Source organism: Pezoporus occidentalis, unplaced genomic scaffold (genome assembly GCF_034315485.1).
Source record: "Pezoporus occidentalis ecotype Australia unplaced genomic scaffold, CSIRO_AGI_Poc_V1 ctg110, whole genome shotgun sequence".
In the NCBI taxonomy this organism is placed as follows: domain Eukaryota; kingdom Metazoa; phylum Chordata; class Aves; order Psittaciformes; family Psittacidae; genus Pezoporus; species Pezoporus occidentalis.
Window position 1 is genome coordinate 428,991 of NW_026912887.1, and position 19,083 is coordinate 448,073.

Genomic DNA, 19,083 nt, shown 5'->3' on the forward strand with positions numbered 1-19,083 from the left:
ATTTACGTGACAGTATCCTGCATCAACTAGAGCTGGGAGATGGATCTGCCTACACCTCTCCTTTAAAGTGAGCACAGTAAAAATATCAGAAGAGCACTGAGTCTCCAGAGCTAGCTGCGGAGAGGAAAAATATAACAACAAAGCAGGTTCAGTTCTGCAACAGCAGAAACTTCAACACACCGAGTGTGAAAGATGCAAATAGAAGGGTCAGAAAACAAGTACTGCCATTCCTGGGTGAACATGGGAAGAGGGAAGTAGCGATAAACAAAGGGGGTCCTCTCTCTTTATCACCTTCTCAGCCTCTCCAACAGTCAGTGCTCCCTACTCCAAGGCTGGGCTGCAGGTCTGCTCCCCATTCCTCTTGCTGTCCCCTGGTACTACTCATGGGGTTCTGCCATGAACCTCAATCTGTCCCAGCTGAGCTTGGTGGCTCTCCATGGAGGAAACAGCCCCCCAGGTACAGGACCAATCCAGGTTGAACAGAGCAGAGGGGTGCCTTGCTTTCTTTCACCTAAGCACAGCTTTTAAAACTAAAGGAAACCATTAAGAGAGAACAAGTAAACCACATCCCCCAGCCAGAACCACCACCACTTCCTCAACAAGCTGTCTGAGGGGAGACAGAGATGAGATCTTAGGCAGAAGTTCTTCCCTGTGAGGGTGCTGAGGTGTTGGCACAGGGTGCCCAGAGAAGCTGTGGCTGCCCCATCCCTGGCAGTGTTCAAGGCCAGGTTGGACACAGGGGCTTGAAGCAACCTGCTCTAGTGGAAGGTGTCCCTGCCCATGGCAAGGGGGCGGAACTGGATGAGCTTTAATGTCTCTTCCAATCCATACCAGTCTGTGATTCTATGATACAGCTCCACCTTGACAGAAGTTAAGCGTAGTTATGTAGTTACTCTTTCCATGCCACGATTTTGGATTATGTAAATTCTGTAAATTCACAGGGAACAATTTATAGCCTTTTACTGAAACTGTGCTACTGAAACCCTGTTTGCTCATCCCTCAAAAGGCCACAGAAGACTTTCACAAAAGAAATGAAAAGGTAAAATCTGAAAGGCAATTTCAGAATTTAAATGAGAAAGTGGTGATTATGCCTTCAGCCCTTCACAACAGACAGAAGGGCTTTGTTATAAAGTTAGGTTAGAACCAGCCCCATTCAACTATCAGGGAAAAAATGGAAAAGAGGAAAACCAAAACAACTTCTCTGCATTAAAACCACAGTCATGTCAAGAGCGAGGCCACCCTCCTTCACAGGGAGGGCAACTGGAAAGCTCCATTTAATCCTGAGAATTCTCAAAACACCCAGAAAAGATCCTAGCAAGATGTATTGGCCATGTGTGTGTGTCCCAAATTCCTTCATGTTCTTCAGCCATAGTGAGTACCAAGTGCTCCTCTCCTCAGCAGAGTGAGCTGCTCTACAGTGACCCTGCTGCAGTCCAGTTTTATCCACGCTTGTTTGACATGGATGAACTGGAACCAAGAAGACAGGATGGATGGAGGGAAAACAGAAGACAGAGCCAGAGGATGGTCCCCAAGAATACAGGCCAAGTGGAGCAGTGAGGTCCCTCCCAGCACCCAGCCTTCAGCCCAACCTGCAGGGTCCAAAAGTCCCCATGGTACAAGCTACCATAACTCCTTGAAGAGAAACCACTCCATTATGTATTGCTTTTTAGGTCCTAAGCAAGAGGAATCCTCCCTGTGCCCAAAAAGGAAAAAAACAAAAGTATAGAATAAAATGGAAGTTCAAAGGCTGCCTTTGTTACAAAGAGAAAAAAAGTGTGTGAAGAATACTGGGGGCAATTATAAAATAAGCTCAGGTCACTGACAGTATTTGACAGCCTCTGGGTAAAATCACAGGCTCTCCTGAGACATCCATCCTGAGCATCACGTCCAGCCCCATTTTAAGTTCTCCTTTTACTGAGAAACCCAAGTGCCTAAATGGTTATTTATGGAATACTAATAGCCACAGTTTGCAATTGAAATGAAGATTCACTGCAGCAGAAACCACGCAGACAACCCATTTTGTAAGTCAGAGGGTAGAGAGAGGATGTAAGATGCTAAATGTGAAGTATAATAGCAGTGGCAAAAACACCCCAATGCTTTATTTGCGTATACTGCCACTGTGAAAAGCAGCTTTGCCTCACAGACAAGCCACAAACTCCCACGTAAGCTGCCTAAAGCTTCTGCATTCAACACAAGGTAAGTCACTGGCCAGATCCTTACTAAGAACTGAAATATAGTACCATCACCAGTGAGTCAAAGGAAAGGTGGAAAGGGGGAAAATGCACAGGAACTTCATTGTCATCCTTTTATTCTTTCTTATTTTTTTCAATTAAAATGGACTGATCAAAGCCAAGTCTCCAATACATCCACAAGACTTGCAATTTAACCCAAGAATGCAATGGGCAGAGGGTGGGTGGAATCTGTCCTTCTGTGGATCAAAAGATTCCCGTTTCTAAACCCAGTTGTTTCGTTTAAGAGGACTGCACATTTGTCAAATCTTCTCTTGCCAAAAAAACCACAAGCTCTCCACAGAGAACAGTCTCACACAACGCTACATAGAGAAAGTTAGAGAAAAGAAAGAAAACAGAGTCAAAAAAAGAGACTTGCTTTCTTTAGCTATTGCCTGCTCATAAGCAAGTATTTTCAGCAGATGCTACTTCTGTGTCCTCCTGAGAAAGAAGGAAAAGTTTAGGACTGCAGAGGGGGAAATCCAAATGCACTTGCTACTGATTCTCTGAATCTTCAGTAGCTTAGCACTAAATGCATAGAGCTGCAATTGCCTGTGTTCCAAACTGTATGAGAATTTCATTTATGAGTGCAGTGGCCCACTATCTCTCTCACATGCCCTGTCCATTCTTTGTATCATAGAATGATTTGAGTTGGAAGGGACCTTAAAGTGCCAGTTCCAACTCCCTGGAACAGGCACACCTTCCACTAGAGCAGGTTGCTCCAAGCCCCGTCCAACCTGGCCTTGAGCACTGCCAGGGATGGGGCAGCCACAGCTCCTCTGGGCAACCTGTGCCAGCACCTCAGCACCCTGACAGGGAAGAGCTTCTTCCTATTATCTAGTCTCAGTTTCTCTTCTGTCAGTTTAAAACCAACCCCCTTGTCCTATTACTACATGCCCTTATAAAGTACAAAAAAGGAAAGCAGTGAGTAGAGACCTGCCAAGATCAAGTGGAGCAATTGCTCCAACTCCCTTTTGCTCCACCTCCCTTCTTCAGGCAGTTTACCTTGGCACAAACCTCATTACAAGAACACCATGTGTCAGATGAGCAGACACGTCGGGCATGGGTGGATTCCCAGGCCTGTGTCACACAGCCACATGCCACTCTTTCAGCAAGGCAGGGAGCAAACAGGAGCTTGGCCCATCACTCCCATTCTCCCAGGGAGGCGAGAGGGAGTAAAATCTAGGGCTCAGATTCAGCAACTGCCAATTTACACATTTTTCCTCAGAGAAAGGAGAACAACTGAAGAGATTTTGGAGAGAACATTTTTTTTGCCTTCTCTGATTGCAGCCTTATTACCTGCCAGGGTTCACTCTGCTTCAGTTGGTATCCTTCCAGAGATGAGTTGTGAGCAGAAGGTAAGGCTAAAGGAAGTTGAAGTCCCCTTCGAAATTTTACAACATTGAAATGCAAAATCATCCGTAGGGATACGGATCACCTGGAACAGTGGCAAAGATCTAAGGTGTTTGGCAAGGCTGAAGTAGCAGGCACAGCTGAAAAGATGAAAAGCATTTGGGAGGTGACACAGCAGCATACTGATGGCTGCATGAAAAGAACCACTACTCTAAAAGGCACAGAGAAACCAGATCTCCAAACAGCAAATCTCAAGATGGTCAAGCGTACCTATACCTGTACAAGACTCAGGTTTCAAGCCACATGCAAGGGCTGTAGGAAAACAGTCTGTTCAGACAGCCTTACAGTGCAAAGGACCAGGTCTGACTCAAGTGCTTAACAGTGCACCATTTATACGTATGTTTCCACACCAGTCTGCAGTGGAAGATGGTAGAGGAGACCCACACTCCACTGGTCAGTGCATCCTGCACCACCAGGACCCATTCCTGAGTGGAATGCAATTGCTTGGAATATCATTCCTACCCCCCACCCCCCAAAAAAGAGAAAAAGCCTCTTTGCAGCCTTATTACCTCTGACGACTGAGCCGCTGCCTGTAGCACCCTTTCCTCCTGAGGACAGCAGGACTACTCAGCCAGAGCCTCCAGCAGCAGTGGAGGTGGCTACAGGCAGGGACTTTGCCAAGTGTTATGCAAAACTTCACAGGCATTGGATCACATGAATATATGCTTAAAGCAAGGCAAGAGTTGAACTGTGATGAACTGACAAATGGTCTTGAGCAACAGACAAAAGCAGAGCAGGCACATGGCTGTATGTCAGATGAAAAGGGCTTCTTGTGACAACTATTCATCTGCCCTACTTTGGATGTGGTAAACATGCTGAAGGTAACTGCAAACCCCTAAGCACCATTGCAACAGTCTTGTGTACTTCAGACACCAAAAGCTTCATTTAAGATCACAGGGCACCTTATCTGTAGCTCTTGCTCTTGTGCAATTACTACAGTATCCATATGCAGAGAAAAATGGAGCATCAGTGACTGTAATGAACATATTTCTTGCCTAAACTACCTCCTTGGAACACCTCAAGAGTAGCTTAAAGCACAGGTCAAAAAGTCCAAGTGGTTATTGCACTGAAGGGATGAGACTTGAAAGGCTCCAAGGATGAGAAATGCCAACTACTGCGAATACCACAAACTGATCTTAAAACAGATACCATGACAAAGAGAACAGGATGGGCACAGTCTTCAAAGGACAGTCATTTTTCATTGCCTATCAGCAATGGTTCAGTTCTAGCACAAGGTCTCCCTATGTGCTATAATTATACTTTCAGATGTGCTCACAGGCAAGTATTTCCCAAAACTAGTTTCCATTTGAGTGGAAGTGACTGAATCTGACACGTATGCTGCAAGTCAGACACACCACTGGATGGAAACAGCCTGGCCATGCTTGGGGGAGGCAAGAACTAGACAATCCTGAAGGTCCCTTCCAACCCAAACCATTCTGTGATCTATGATCTTCTAAATCAAATAGATTAACAGCATAAAATCATACACTCGTGTGCACACCCTCAAATAGTTCTTTCAGCGTCACCCTTGAGGCAAAGCCACGATCCAGTGGCAAACACTTGACAAATCAGAGCATTCAAGTAGCCCAGACAGAAAACAATCCTTCAAGTTCACAACTCATGCTGTATTTCTGACAAAGCAGCAGCAGACAGGGTTGGGGACAAGCCCAGCAAGCACACACACAGCACACCCATGGGGATCACAGGTTAGTCCATTAGTAAACACTGAGGAGCTCTGCACCATTGCAAGGAAAGCAGATGATGAAGGACCAGAACACCCAGCCCAGCACACTTCATTCTGCTGAAAAGAAATAGCCACAAAGAGCCGCTATTCTTGCCAAGACATCCAGCAGATCAGTAGGTCCTTTAAAAACAAAAGGACTGTTAAATGTTCCTTCACCACCCTTCTGGCTGCAGGAACAACATAATTGCCACCTGCTTCCTAAACAACCCAAGTTGTACAGACCAATTTGTACAGAGGATCCAGCAAGTGACAGTACGTATCTTTAACCCTGGTGCTTGCATGAAAGTTCAGTGGTTCCATGCAAGTCATCCCTAACCCACCATGCTTGCACAACAAATGCTTGTTTTACACTGTAGTGCTCTCTTCCTATAGCTCCTTCACTACCCTGCTCCCTCCTCACTGCCAGACCTTGCAACACTTGGCACGCCCTGACTTTTTTGGCTGTCTTTGAAGCTCAGCATTTCACTAATTCATTTCCATGCTTTTTTTGTTCTAAGAATTCCTTCGTGAAGTCTGCTCAGTCTTGGGAAGCAACGCTGTGCTAGTGTGTGCCTTTTATAACCAGGAGCTCAAGCATGAAATGGGAGAAAGCCTGAGCATATGTATACTCACACAGTAACATCAATGAGTTGGAGAACAGAGCTCGCATGAGAGATGGGTAACAGTTTCCTGGCCTAGAAGGTGCTTTCTATTTAGGAAGATGAAAATTGATTTCTCCATTCTGGTTCAATTAATTACTATAGCCAGAACCATGTGATCAAGCAGAGTAGATGCTTTAGACCAACAGATTTTCTGCCAGTACCTTCAGCAGTAAGTGGGGCTGAAGGCTGCCACTTACAGCAGTGCTGAGCCATAGCCAGGCTGACTTTCACTGTGCTCCATCATCCCTAGAGCCTACATTTTCCTTCATCTTCAAGGATCTCAGACACAACCTTCCTTCCCATCTTACCAGCACACCAGACTTCAAGGCAACTGACAGCAGTGCTTGGTGCCACCGTCTCTTGGGGCTCCCTCCCAACTCCTGTGTTAAAACCCAAATCCACACAGCTTTTCAGGTAGGATATCTTTGGATAGCTTTTCTTATGCACTGTGACCACTACGCAATTTCTCCAGAGCAGCAACTCCTCTCGTCCATTGGAGTCTTCTCTTCTGTGGTTCTGACAGTGGTTTTGCAGATGGGTGATATAACCTCACGAACAAGTCAAGCCAGCTTGCGACTCAGTTCAATCAAACATGATGATAATAATCTGCACCTATCCTCCATGGATGCTGTAACAAAGCTTCCAACTCTTTGAGCTACAAACCACACTCTGGTTCCCTGCCTTTAAATTATGAGGCCAGGCTGATATGGTTTAGTGTGAGGTGTCCCTGCCCATGCAGGGGGGTTAGAACTTGATGATCTTAAGGTCCTTTCCTAACTATTCTACGATTCTATGATATGTGCAAGTTCTGCTACATGGAACAGATCCAAGATTCTCAAAGCTGAGTATTCTACCAATTTGAATTGGGACTAGTTGAGTTAAATTGATTTTTTTTAATGCACTTATCTTCTACAGGGACTTTTTTCCCCCCTTAAATGCTGATTTGCTGAAACTGTGCCTATCCAATACTCATTACTGAATTGCATGGAAAGCTGCCAAAAGTAGCGATGCCTTCTGGACTAAACAAGGGATTTATTACTGAGAAACCACAGCACAGGGTAAAAATCCATCACAAACTTACTGATTTAAACTGATTGTAAGTAATCGCACCCAATTTATAAGTGAAACATACTGCCATCTAATTTAGAGTCAGTGAATTGAGCACTACTACTCCGAATTCTGTTTAAAAGCAAACTCTAATTGATATCCAAATAGAAATAATTGAAGCTTTCAGAAAACATGAATAAAATATTTCTTTATTTCTGTTTATTATGTATTGATAGGTCATTTTTACCTATTTAAAAATAGATAGTAATTATAGTATTATACTTCAGCAGGAATTTATATGAGAGCCTGGGACAAGTACTGTGCCTACAGCATGGAGAACAGAATTTGACGCATGGGATGCAGTTTAAATGACTTCAACTCACTCTTAATATAGAAACGTCAAACTTTACCTACTTTCCACCCAAAACATGATGAAATAAAGTCATATATTTTACTAAAACATGTATCTCACCTCCAGAGGAAGCATCTTAGGATGAAAATTGTATTGTATGGTACAAGTTATCACTGCAGCACCACATCTTCCCTCCAAGATCCCATTCAGTAAATTGTTCTTGTCAGTCTCTTTTGCTACGCCTCATAACTGGATCCCAATTCTCAGCAGCATTACTCAGTCTATAGCCAATTTTATTTCTAAATAAATGGTTGAAGATACTTGCTGTTCTTCTAAACTGTCAGTGTGCAAACACTGCCAGGAAAAAACAACATGATGGCTCAGAATCCTCTCTCATATTCAGAAATTTGGCTATTAATATTTAAATATGTAAGAACATACTACTTTTTATTAATAGAATCACTTCTAGCAAGAGCACAGTGTGCCACCACTTCCAGTATTCAACTGGCTTCATGGCTTTTGAAGACCAGAAACTCCTGGAAACTCCTTCTCAGGTCATATTAAAAGACTAACATGTGACTTCGCAACAGGAGCACTTGCGCCAGATCACAACATGATCAACTTAATAGGTCCACCAGACACATTTCAATTGTTCTTCCCACTGCAGGTTGGGTTCAGACATCTCATCAGCTGCCTGTTTGCAGGAAGGTGCATTTCAAGTCTTGTGTGAAGATAAAACCATAAATAAGGTGTTCAGATGGCCTTCTGACACTATGAAAATGTTAATGCTCTAACATATGTTGCACTCAGGAGTTTTAACCTCACCCTGCACTGAGTGGCACCATTGTCCATAATTAGCATCACTGCAACTCAATAAAGTCCATTTGCAGAGTGCACTGCAGGACTGGGCCCTCAGGAATTGGTTATGTTCCTGTAGCTGATTATATTGCTGCATACCTTCAAGAAGTCAACAGCTCTGTACCCAAACCACGATGTACTCCTGCTTACCTAGTTGGTACTAGCCATATGCTAGCTGTTAGTTTTGTACAACTAAACATTTCCATTTATATAAACTTCCCCATTTTTATCATAATGTGGCTCTTGACACCAATCCCATGATTCAACACTGCAAAAACCTCTGCTTTTCTGCTGCTCCAAGATGAAGGAATACTCAACTGTCATGGCCAGTGCTAAATGATACCAGAGGATGTCCATGCCCCTTAAGTACTTGCCAAGCATGACTTAAATTCTACAGAAGCTACTGTGAGAAGCAAAACATAATTCATCTCTCAGTTTTTTAGGACAAAGCTATTCACTACAAAGCAATGCCATTTTGCAGAGACTTCTTCTCTGTCTAGTGAATAACAGACTTTAGAACACTGGGATTAAAATGCCCAATGCACAGTAGTCTCCATAGAGATTATGTAGCTTCCATTTCTTCTCCTACAGGAGGTAGGACACTGGCCAGGCTCTGAACAGGGAAAGCACAGAGCCCACAGACAGAGTCTTCAGAGAGATTTGGAGGCCATGACTCCCCACCAGCACAAGCAAAAGACAACAAAACACCACAAGATACTTCCTGTCCCGAGTTGTGGTTTTAGCCTCAGGAGTATTTTATTTAAGGAATGAACTAAAATTTAAGTCAATGTAATGCCAAACAGCACCAAAAAGTCCCCTCACAATCACATTTTCTTTTGGTATCCCTGTGACAGCATCCACACCCCCCTCATGTTTACATCCTGTTACTTTCTGCGGCTGTCCTCTCCTTACTTACCCTACAGCTCTGTACCTCAGCAAAGTGAAATGTTGATATTGAACATGAAAGAGAAACTCATCTGTGTGATGAGAGTAGTGAGCTGGCATAGAGCTGTCAAACAGCGGAAGTGTGTTACAGCTACCATGGTATAATGAAAATGTTCTTTAAAACTCTGAGACAACTACAGAGCAAGACAGAAAATGAATCTGCCTACACCTGAGGCTGTACTCTGTGTGTGTGCAGAGTAGCATCTGCTCTGGACTGTACAGGCAGATTGAGTTAGGGCAAGCCCTATTTCCAAACTGCTGGCTCAACAGCAAAAAGGGGAAGGCAGAGCATTTTGTTTCCCATTTCCCCTGTGCCAAAATAAGTCATTATTGCAGTACTGTTTTGGAGAAGATGGGAGAATTGCCAGGATCCCAAGAATAAATCCCTCTTTGCAAAGGATCCGCTTTGGACACCCTCTCCCCTCCACAGTGCACGAGGCTTCTGCTGGGGCAGGATGGATGGAGCCTCACCCATGTTCACAGCCACACAAATTGAAGCAAAGGCAGGTTAGGTAGCCTCAGCTCACTTGAGGAGAAGCTGTGAAACTCACTGTCCAGCCCAGGGCATAATTTCTGGCTTTTATAGAATGCAGTCCACATACTGAATGTGCTTTTCCAGGAAGCAAAATAAAGATACACATGAAGCTTAAAACTGCAGAGTCCATGTATATGTGAACTTGCACATGTGACTGTTAAAAGACTTTCTTTACAGAGAGGATCAACACTATTTTGCCACAATTTGTGGAAAGCAGCTGCTAATTTCAGTGAACCCGACTCTGCTGCATTGCAAATGTTTCTTGACTCTAAGAAAGCTTAAGATTTATATGCTTCAGGCACTTAGGCAGAGATTTCCACAGGTCACCAGGGAATCTGGATGTAGAGCTCTTGCCAGAAGTTTGAAATTGAAGAGTAAGCACAGGCAAGCAAATATTTGAGGTATTTAACCTCCCCAAAAGGTACCAAGCTAAGCACCCAAGTGACTAACCACTGGGAGAAACACAAGCCTCGGATTTTGGGAAGTCATTTATATAGCATCAAGAAGCTGTTAAGAGATGTGGGAGCATTATACAACACCTTTCCCTTAGACTTCAGTGCTTCTGAAGTCAGCAAAGGCACTGTGGGCACAGAGCATGATCAGCTTCAGGGCTTTTCATCACTGTTGTGATTTTATATGAAGTCAAAAAGCAGGAGGGGTATTTAGTAAGGCTGGTTTGAGGCCACAGAAAATACGAGATTACGGTTAAGAGGGAAAGATTGGTATGAACAAATCAATACTATACAATAAATTCACTAAGTGTGTTGTTAATCCCATTAGCTGAGTGGAGTAAGGTGAACGCAATGGGTACTAGGGAAACGGAAGATTGAGAGAGGCTAAAATTAAACACACCCAAGTGAAAGGGGCAACGAAAACTGTATTCTAAACCTTCTAAATTCTGAGATTTAGAGGACTATGTGCAGTTTGAAACCTTCATCTGAGGACAGATGTTGCATTGCCAGTTTGGGAGCTTGTATCACAGAGAGGCAGTGAACAGGGATGAAAGTGTGTGTTTTTCCACAAGTAAAAACACAGGAATGGCAAAATTCCACAGAGGAAGCTTATTAAACTATTTGCTAAAGACACTGCACTGTATCTTCAGAGAATTATACACTGAAAAGTAAGAAAACCATCATCGTAAAGACTGCTTGCAGGAGCTTACTAACTTGTACCACATCCCACATGCCCTCAGTGACTACTCAGACCTAGTGAAGAACTCTGAAAGTGGAGAGGAGGCGGCAGCCAGACTAAGAAAAGAACTGCAGCCCTGGAGGAACAGGTATTTTAGGCACTCACCAATATTTAAAGCAGAGAACTAAGCCAACATTGAGTCCGTGGGTATTTGTTTGCACTGCACCATCAGTCAGTGGCCATTACATGCACAAGAGGAACAGGAAAGCAGCCTGCTAAGCATTAATTTCAACTAGGCACTCCAGTAAAAAGAAAACTTCTCTCCCTGTATGTTTAGAAGAAGCTAATGAAGACTGACTTCTACATTTATTTACATTTTCTCAGCACCAAGGTTTTCAGCTTTTAAGTTCCGCGTGCAACTTGAAAGCAAGGCAGAAACGAAACTGTTTGGAAGAGCACCATCTCTTTAGAGGATTAGGAATTAAGTTAACTGCACATTAGAGATAAAATAGAGGAGTGCTTGTCTTTATTCTTAATAATAAATCATAAGGCATTGAGCTACACAGCACGATTAACTTCTTTCAACTTCTCACTATTAGTGCTGAGCCAGCAACATGTACGTCTCAGAGAAACATTAAAAAAACAGAGTGATTAAGTTAAAATTAAGTGAATTTAGGGCAGGCAAAAAATCGCTACATTGCAACCCGGAAGAGAAGTTTTTTGCTCTTGTCAAGGGCAGCTTGAGCACAAATAGCATTAGAATGAGTTCCTCAAACCAAAAGTCATTCACAGTTTGAAGTGACCAGCTTTACATGTTATTCTGCATCCCTCTTCTCCTTCTTAACTCATGGTTCATCTAGCTATTCATTCTCTAGTCATCTCTACCAAGCTGCTGATAAGGATGAACTTGTGAAACCACAGCTGAGCTCCTCCTTTACCAGCTACATGCAGTCTTGAACTTCACTTTTCTTTGACTGGGCTCCCCACTTATGAAATTCTTCTTATAAACATGACAAAACCACAAACCAAACCAAAAAATCCCAAACAAACAAAATCCATTCAAGTCTGTGAGATACAGAGCTATTAAACAACCAGGGCCACTTTATCATTAGACAATCAGTCCAACACATACTACCAGACAGCAACAAAACCAAAAACTTACCAAGACTCCTGAGAATAGAAACAGTCTCCACAAGATGCACAGTTTTCTGTCTAACTTTAAGTCTTTAGCTATTCTCTATGGCTCAAAGAGGTACTAAGTTTATTCACCTGTACCCTGATCTAAGATAACTGAGGAAAGAGAAGGAACAGAACAAACATCCCAACCCTAATCTTCCTCCAAGTTTTAGCTGTAGCCTATAAGCAAACACCAGCATACCTTCTCCTATATTATCACCTTCACCTGTGGGAGAAGCGCACCTGAAAGGTAGGCAAAGTTATTGGTTTGAGCAGCCATCAATTTCCACCTTAAAGTGCTTCTTTACTGCCTGGAAAAGCTGGGCAACACTTAAACCCACTGAAAAAGCTTTGGCACCAAAGCCCATCCTGTTCAGGTAAAGCTGTATCCTCGTCTTTGCACAGTCCTGGTTGTTTCATACCCAGTTAGTGAGCCACCTTTTCCTGCGTTACACAGAATCCAGCACAGGGGACTCAGATCCAAGACTAGGCAAATCTAAACAAAGAACAGCTTCATAGGGAACAGCTGAAATCATCATGGCATGACATGCAGGAGCTGCTTGGAGGTGAAGCACCCTCCTGGTGCACAAGTTCCCCTTTAGATCCTATTTCTGCAGTTGTGTGAAGTCCTAATCAAAGTGTCAAAGCCCTTTCATCTAGATATAATGATGTGACAATGGTGGAAGACATGCCTTAGCCAAGCATGCAAGGCTCATTGAGTATCTGGAGCTTTGTGGTGGCCTTTAGCCATTACAATTCAGCTGCAAACAGAGTGCAGTACCATATGTATACGCAGTATGCCAGGCTGTGCTCTGAGGTGTTTGCCACCTAACCACACAAGGCAGAATTAGAACCGCTGAAAATTTTCCAGGAAAATACTGGAAAAAAAGCAATAAACCAAAACAAAAATGCATCCTGGAAATGTACTAGCTTCCAACAACAGGAGTAAGTTTCCCCATACACTTTGCTAGGAGGCTGCAGGGATTTCACAACACCACAGGCAAAACAAACATGTAAATTACCTGAAAGGGGCTTTTGGTTTAACTGCAGGATCAGCAGCCTCAGGAAACTTGTGTCTCCTTACGTTGACAGAGCTTTGAAATTTGTGATCTGTGAACCCCATACGGAAAATATGAGAACTGAGTCTTTGGTCAGATTTCATAGGCAAAGATTTTCGTTAGTAACTGGTTTTGGGTCCTCTGAACTGGTATGTACCAGTAATATGGGGAACCTGAAAGTCTGGTTACTGCAAAGTCCCAGTTCTTGAACCAGCAGTCCTGAGAAGCTTGGCTTGCTCTGGAATAAGCACAGCAATTCACAGAGAGGTGATATCTGCTTCCTGAAGCCAGTATGGTCCCAGCTCTCCGTTTGCTCTGCTGGCATACAACCTCAGGATGTGGCTGTGCTGGGGCTTTAGAAACCATTACTTCATTTTGGGTTGAACATTTCAAGATAACATTTCCTGTTTTGTCTTTTAAAGTTATCTGGAGAATTTTGCTCTCCACACAGAAGAGTGACTTTTTTTGTTCATTGTTTTCATAGATCCTGTAGATGGAGACAGGATACAATGTACAATATACACGGAGAGGTTTGGGAAATCAGGTTCATTTTGATATTGGGTAAACTGTGTAAACCTGTGAGTCTCCTGCTGAGCTGAAAAAACAATACAGAGCTCCACAATCAAAGACTGGTGCCATTGCCAGCAAGCCTGTTCCCCTTGTATTCATGCTTTACCAAGAGAATCAAAATAAGCAATTGCCACAACTTTTCCCATAATAACTCTCATCATTTTTTTCATACCTGTGGCAAATTCAGGAACCCCTGGGATTTCTCTGATACTCAGCAGCAAGAGTTTATTATTATCTTCAACAGGTCTTCAGATACCTACAGGAAGAAAAGATTCACAAGTATCATCAGCCTCTGTCTTTGCACCAATAGCAGGTTCAGAATTTCGCATAAAAAACATTTTACCTTGGAACTAAGTGTTCTATGATGTACAAATCATTCCCATTTCATCTCCTTTTAGGCCTCCCGTTGAACTCCTCATTATACAATCTTCTGTCCCTTCCTCAAAGCATAAATACTCTCATAAAAGATCCTCTCCTAGTGTTTTTACAATCATCAGATATTTTTACAGGCTACTAGCTCCATATTTGCCAATACATAAGCCATTCATCAGAACTTCCTGAAGACAGGAGAAAAGGTAACAGCAAACCAATCTTCCTGCATAAAAGCCAAAACTCAAATCTAGTATTCTAGATAAAAGAAAATCCTACAATTTTACACTTAACCATCACATTTTGCCTTTTGTCCCCCCCCAGTACAGGTAATTTCAAGAGTCTTTTTCCTGTCTTGATGAGTTAAGAGTGCAATATGAGACTCTTTCACTGCAAGTTTACTCATAGGATGTGTTTAAAATTAAATTCAAAAGCATGAATCACCAAGTGTAGTGTTGCAGAGCTGTCTTCGTATTTTTCAGTTGGATTCCCTTTGCTAAAACAAAGCACTCAGCTCACACACCAAAATGCTGCAGGCATCTGCATGCAGAGTATTTTGGAAGTGAAAGTCTAGGACTTTCATGATTTACCCTTCAGTGACAGGCAAATTCAGTCCTGCACATTTGGGCAGAACTAAAGTTGTCAAAGGCACATGCACAAAAATCAGGTCTAGTTTGATCCCACAGTAATCTAGATGGCAGAATTTACTCATGTAAACGATCAACTAGACAGAGATCCAACTACTCTATGCTAGATTTACTGGAAATAGATTGTTTCCTGTTTCATCAAGCAGTCTTGGTGCCATTCAGAGCCAAGTTTACTAAATCAAAGCTGCAGAGATAGGAGAAAAGTTAATGGAGTTTAGAAATAGCAGTGATAGAAAGCTACTGCAGTTATTACAGAACAATTCTTAAAATCCAGTGTCCACTTTGACTGCAATTCCTCCAAATTCAAGACAACCTAAAGATAAAACTAAATAATCTGCCAGAACAGACTTGCTGCATTCCTGATGGGTATTAGAAAATAAAACTGGGCAGGGGGATGGAGGGGGATTGCGGAGACAGACCCAACAAGAAACATCATGATGAAACCTCTTATATTGAATTTCCAATAATAGACCTAAAAGCTCTTTACGGGATGAAAAGGCAGGGGTAGAGTCATATTGCAAAGAAATAAAGGCACCGATTCTCTGTATGACTTTCTTAAGACTCTCCAGCAGGCTAGAATCATAGAATCCCAGACTGGTTTGGGTTGGAAGGGACCTTAAAGCTCATCCGTTCCAACCCCTTGCCATGGGCAGGGACACCTTCCACTAGAGCAGCTTGCTCCAAGCCCCTGTGTGCAACCTGGCCTTGAACACTGCCAGGGATGGGGCAGCCACAGCTTCTCTGGGCACCCTGTGCCAGTGCCTCAGCACCCTCACAGGGAAGAGCTTCTGCCTAAGAGCTCATCTCAGTCTCCCCTCTGGTAGGTTTAAGCCATTCCCCTTGTCCTGTCTCTGTATGTCCCTCTCCATATTTCTTGTAGGCCCCCTCTAGTCCTGTGTTTGAAATACAATTTTAAAACATGCAATCATCTGAAGAAACAGCCTACAGGAAAACACGCACTTGATTTACCTCCACACAACTGGAGTGAGAACAAACTTTACCTCTAATTTTTCATAGTCTGGCTGTATCCCCACATTACCAGAGCTCATGAGTCCTGCTATCACCCTAAATGTATACAGTGCTGGGAAACACACAGTTTCCAATTCAAAAATCCTTTTGGAGCTCCTGCTTCTTACACCCAAGGTGGAGGATACAGCCCACGCTGGTAAAGAAGGGGAGTGACTGCTGCAGACAGGTTGTCTGGCACCATTGTCCTGCCAGCTGCCCGGGCCCGCATGCTGCCTCAGCTGGATGGGATTTGAAAACAACTTTTCCCACTTTCACTTGTCTATGAAACTCAAGCTTAGTGAAGAAAAAACCCACCCAAGTATTGCTCCTTTGTCCTTCCAAAGCTGAGGGCGCCAGGCCCTGCACACGAGGGGCAGGGCTCAGAGGTGCTGCCAGGAATACAGAGGCACTTACTGCCTCTTTTGATGACAAGGAAATGAATACACTGCGAAAGCCTACTCTCTTATACCTGCTCCTTTTCTTACTTCATCTTTCCATCACCTCAGGCGACATGACAGCATTTTTTTCGCCAGCCTTTACTTCAACTTGCTGTGGTCCTCAGCTCGCTGTGTTCCTCAAGATGCCTTCATCAGAGTAACTCCCGACCTAGACTCATCCTAACACCTTGCAGGTGTACAATCAGAAGCGTCCCGGCTCAAGAGCTCCCGGCAGGCAGAGTCTGCCCGAGGGTTAAAAAAACACCTCAGACAGGCAAAAAGCCCCCAAAACTACATGTTTAAGGTGCCATACGAGCCCGACAGGCTAAGGCGCCAACTCCCTCTAGTGTCCGTGCACGCCGGCCGCGCCGCCGCCATGTTGGCTGTGGTTTCTCTCTCCCACACTGCCCTCTGCAGCTCGCTGCCAGGCTGTGCCTGAAGGGACTAAAGGCCTCAAACTGAAGGAAAGTATAGTAAAATAATAATAAAAGGAGTCCAGAGGGGTCCTTCCACTCGGAACTGACTGGCCAGAGCAGGCCCATGTAATTCCCTGAGGCACCAGCACCTCATGGGCCTGGCTGCCTCAGCACAAGCACAGGGTCTCTCATGTGCAGCTGACAAGAATCTCTCATTTTCTCATCAAAATATACCAACTTCAGGCAACATGAAGACGATCAATCAGTTTCTGCAAGCATGTCACCAGCTGGACGTGTTTCTGCCCCATGCAGTGCACTGTGTTGTGGTATCACCAGACAGATGCCTGAGGAGCAGTGAGCCGGACCAGGCACAGACACACCTGCCTGACGCAACTGTATTTTGTTAAATAGATCCTTCAAAGCAAGAGATTAGTATATTGCTGTAATATTCAGTGATGTATTTAGAGCTGCAGAGCTCCAGATGCTCTGTCAGCCACAATAATACAGTTAAGTGGAAAATGAGTCATTCAAAACCGTAACAACTATCATAGCATGACTCCGCTGACGACAAAGCACAATGGTAATACTGCAAGGTGGATGGTACGTGTTCGTCAGGGCCATTGGCCCTGGGAGGCTCTGTCTCTGCAGCTCCCCAGCCCTGGTGCTGCTGAAGGGAGCCCAGCGTGGGGTGGCACAGCTGGCTGGGGTGCCCTGTCCTCCTCTGAGCATGTGGGTGCGAGCCACCATTGCCTCAACACCGTGTTCCACCTCACGGCTGCTGATCCACCTCGCTGCTCGGCTTCATGAAGAACGCTGTTGTGGATCCCAGGAGAGCAGAGGAGTGCGCGGATATCAGCTGTGGTGAGGTAGGACCGCTCTGTTCAAAGGAGTCTTCTTCAGTCAGACCAGCTAGCCCAGGGGCTCAGACCACGGGGGCCATGGGAGCAGGGTGCTGCAGGGCTGCCACCCTTCCTGAGGGAACTGGTGCCCATGGGGACAGCCCAAATTCCAGGTGTTGTCTGGGGGCAGGTCAGTTTGGGGCATGGCCCTTCCTTTTGTGGGAAAGGAGACGAAGGCTCTGTCAAGCCCACTTTGTGCCTCAGCCTGGACAAAAAGCAGCAGGGCCATGTGGGGCCATGCTCTGCTGCCTGCTCCTCAGGCCCTGCTCAAGGGAATGTCCCTCGAGGCAGGAGCTTTCATAGCAGCAGGGCTGTGTTAGCTCTCTGCTGACATGGCAGAGGTGACTAGGGTAGAAAAGCTAAAAAGAGGGCCAAGTTTTCTGCTGGCATGAAGCAGACAGCTCTGATGATTGTATATAAACCATTTTAATTTATGTCCTTAGAAAATCTGGCATTAGTTTTTTTCCCCATCCTCAAGCAATTCTCTTGCTTAGTCCTTGGGTAATCTTTTCAAAAGCCAGGTAATGGAAAAAAACAGAGGAATATCCTCACTAAAGGCTGAGGGTTTGCTGAGCTGACAAACACTAACTCATATCATATGTACTATTTTGCTATAGAGATGCATCTTTTATTCCCTTAACATAAGCAATGTGGTTTGTTGCTAGACTGTAGCACCATGCAATTTAAACCTAACTCTCCACAAGATGATTGCCTTTATCTTGCTGAATGCTCTGGGTATGGACCACTTCTAGTCCCTCATATTAAATGTGATAAAGCAAGGTCAGTCCTTAGACAAACCTGATCTCTGTGTGCCACAGCACCGTTGAGATTTCTGTCAGTTATGCAGGGGAACAGGAGAGCTCCTCACAGATAAAAATAATTTACAGCTCTATTCACCTTGCACAAAACAGCACTGCCATCTCGACAGCCTACACACATTTCAGTCTCTCTTTAACTACCCTCTTGTGGTATCTCTGAAGAACGACAGCCTTTTCTAACAGGCTAAAATAAATCCAGCTCTTCTTGACCACTCCAGTATTAACTGAGGCAAAAGTTTCCTTTAGAAGGCCAAGTAGATGGTGATTGGTTTAGAGTTTGGTTTGTTTTTTCAACAAATGCTCTCCAAATGCATCTTGCTTGCCCCAGATACACTGAGGCCCTTCTAAAATGCAGGCTATTGAAAATTCCACAAGTTTATACTTGCATTTTTAGTTGTCTTTAAAAGAAAAGAAAAAATAATCTACACCCCCTCCCCAAATCCATCATTGATTCAACAGAAACCAGTTAAGAGCTTTGAAAATGCAAAGCACAAGGTGCACCTCATCAACATACAGTAATATCTTGTATTTGATACGTAAAGTCTCTACTTAATGAATTCATTAAGTTCTCACTTATTTTCTTGTGTTGAAACAAATATGATTGTATTGTGGATGGATGGTTAAGTTTCTAGGACTAAATGCAACTTTTGCAGTAGAGAAATGTATCCCAAATGCAACCCAAGTGCTTGTCATGGGTTCAGCAGTAGCAGTCATTTTTCTCCTTCTTAGTAGCTGGTTCAGCGCTGTTTTGACTTTTGGCCTGGGACCAGAGCTGATAACACTGATGTTTT

The 19,083-nt window shown here is 43.9% G+C and overlaps 1 long non-coding RNA gene across 1 annotated transcript; it reads right to left on the reverse strand.

Annotated features, from left to right (window-relative positions):
• Positions 1-11,390: 11,390 nt before the first annotated feature.
• Positions 11,391-17,632, reverse strand: LOC134170497 (uncharacterized). The gene is made up of 3 exons (XR_009967280.1): positions 16,192-17,632; positions 13,871-13,954; positions 11,391-13,615 (listed from the first exon to the last, which is right to left on the reverse strand). It is a non-coding gene; the product is annotated as an uncharacterized LOC134170497 (long non-coding RNA).
• Between the last annotated feature and the right edge of the window lie 1,451 nt (positions 17,633-19,083).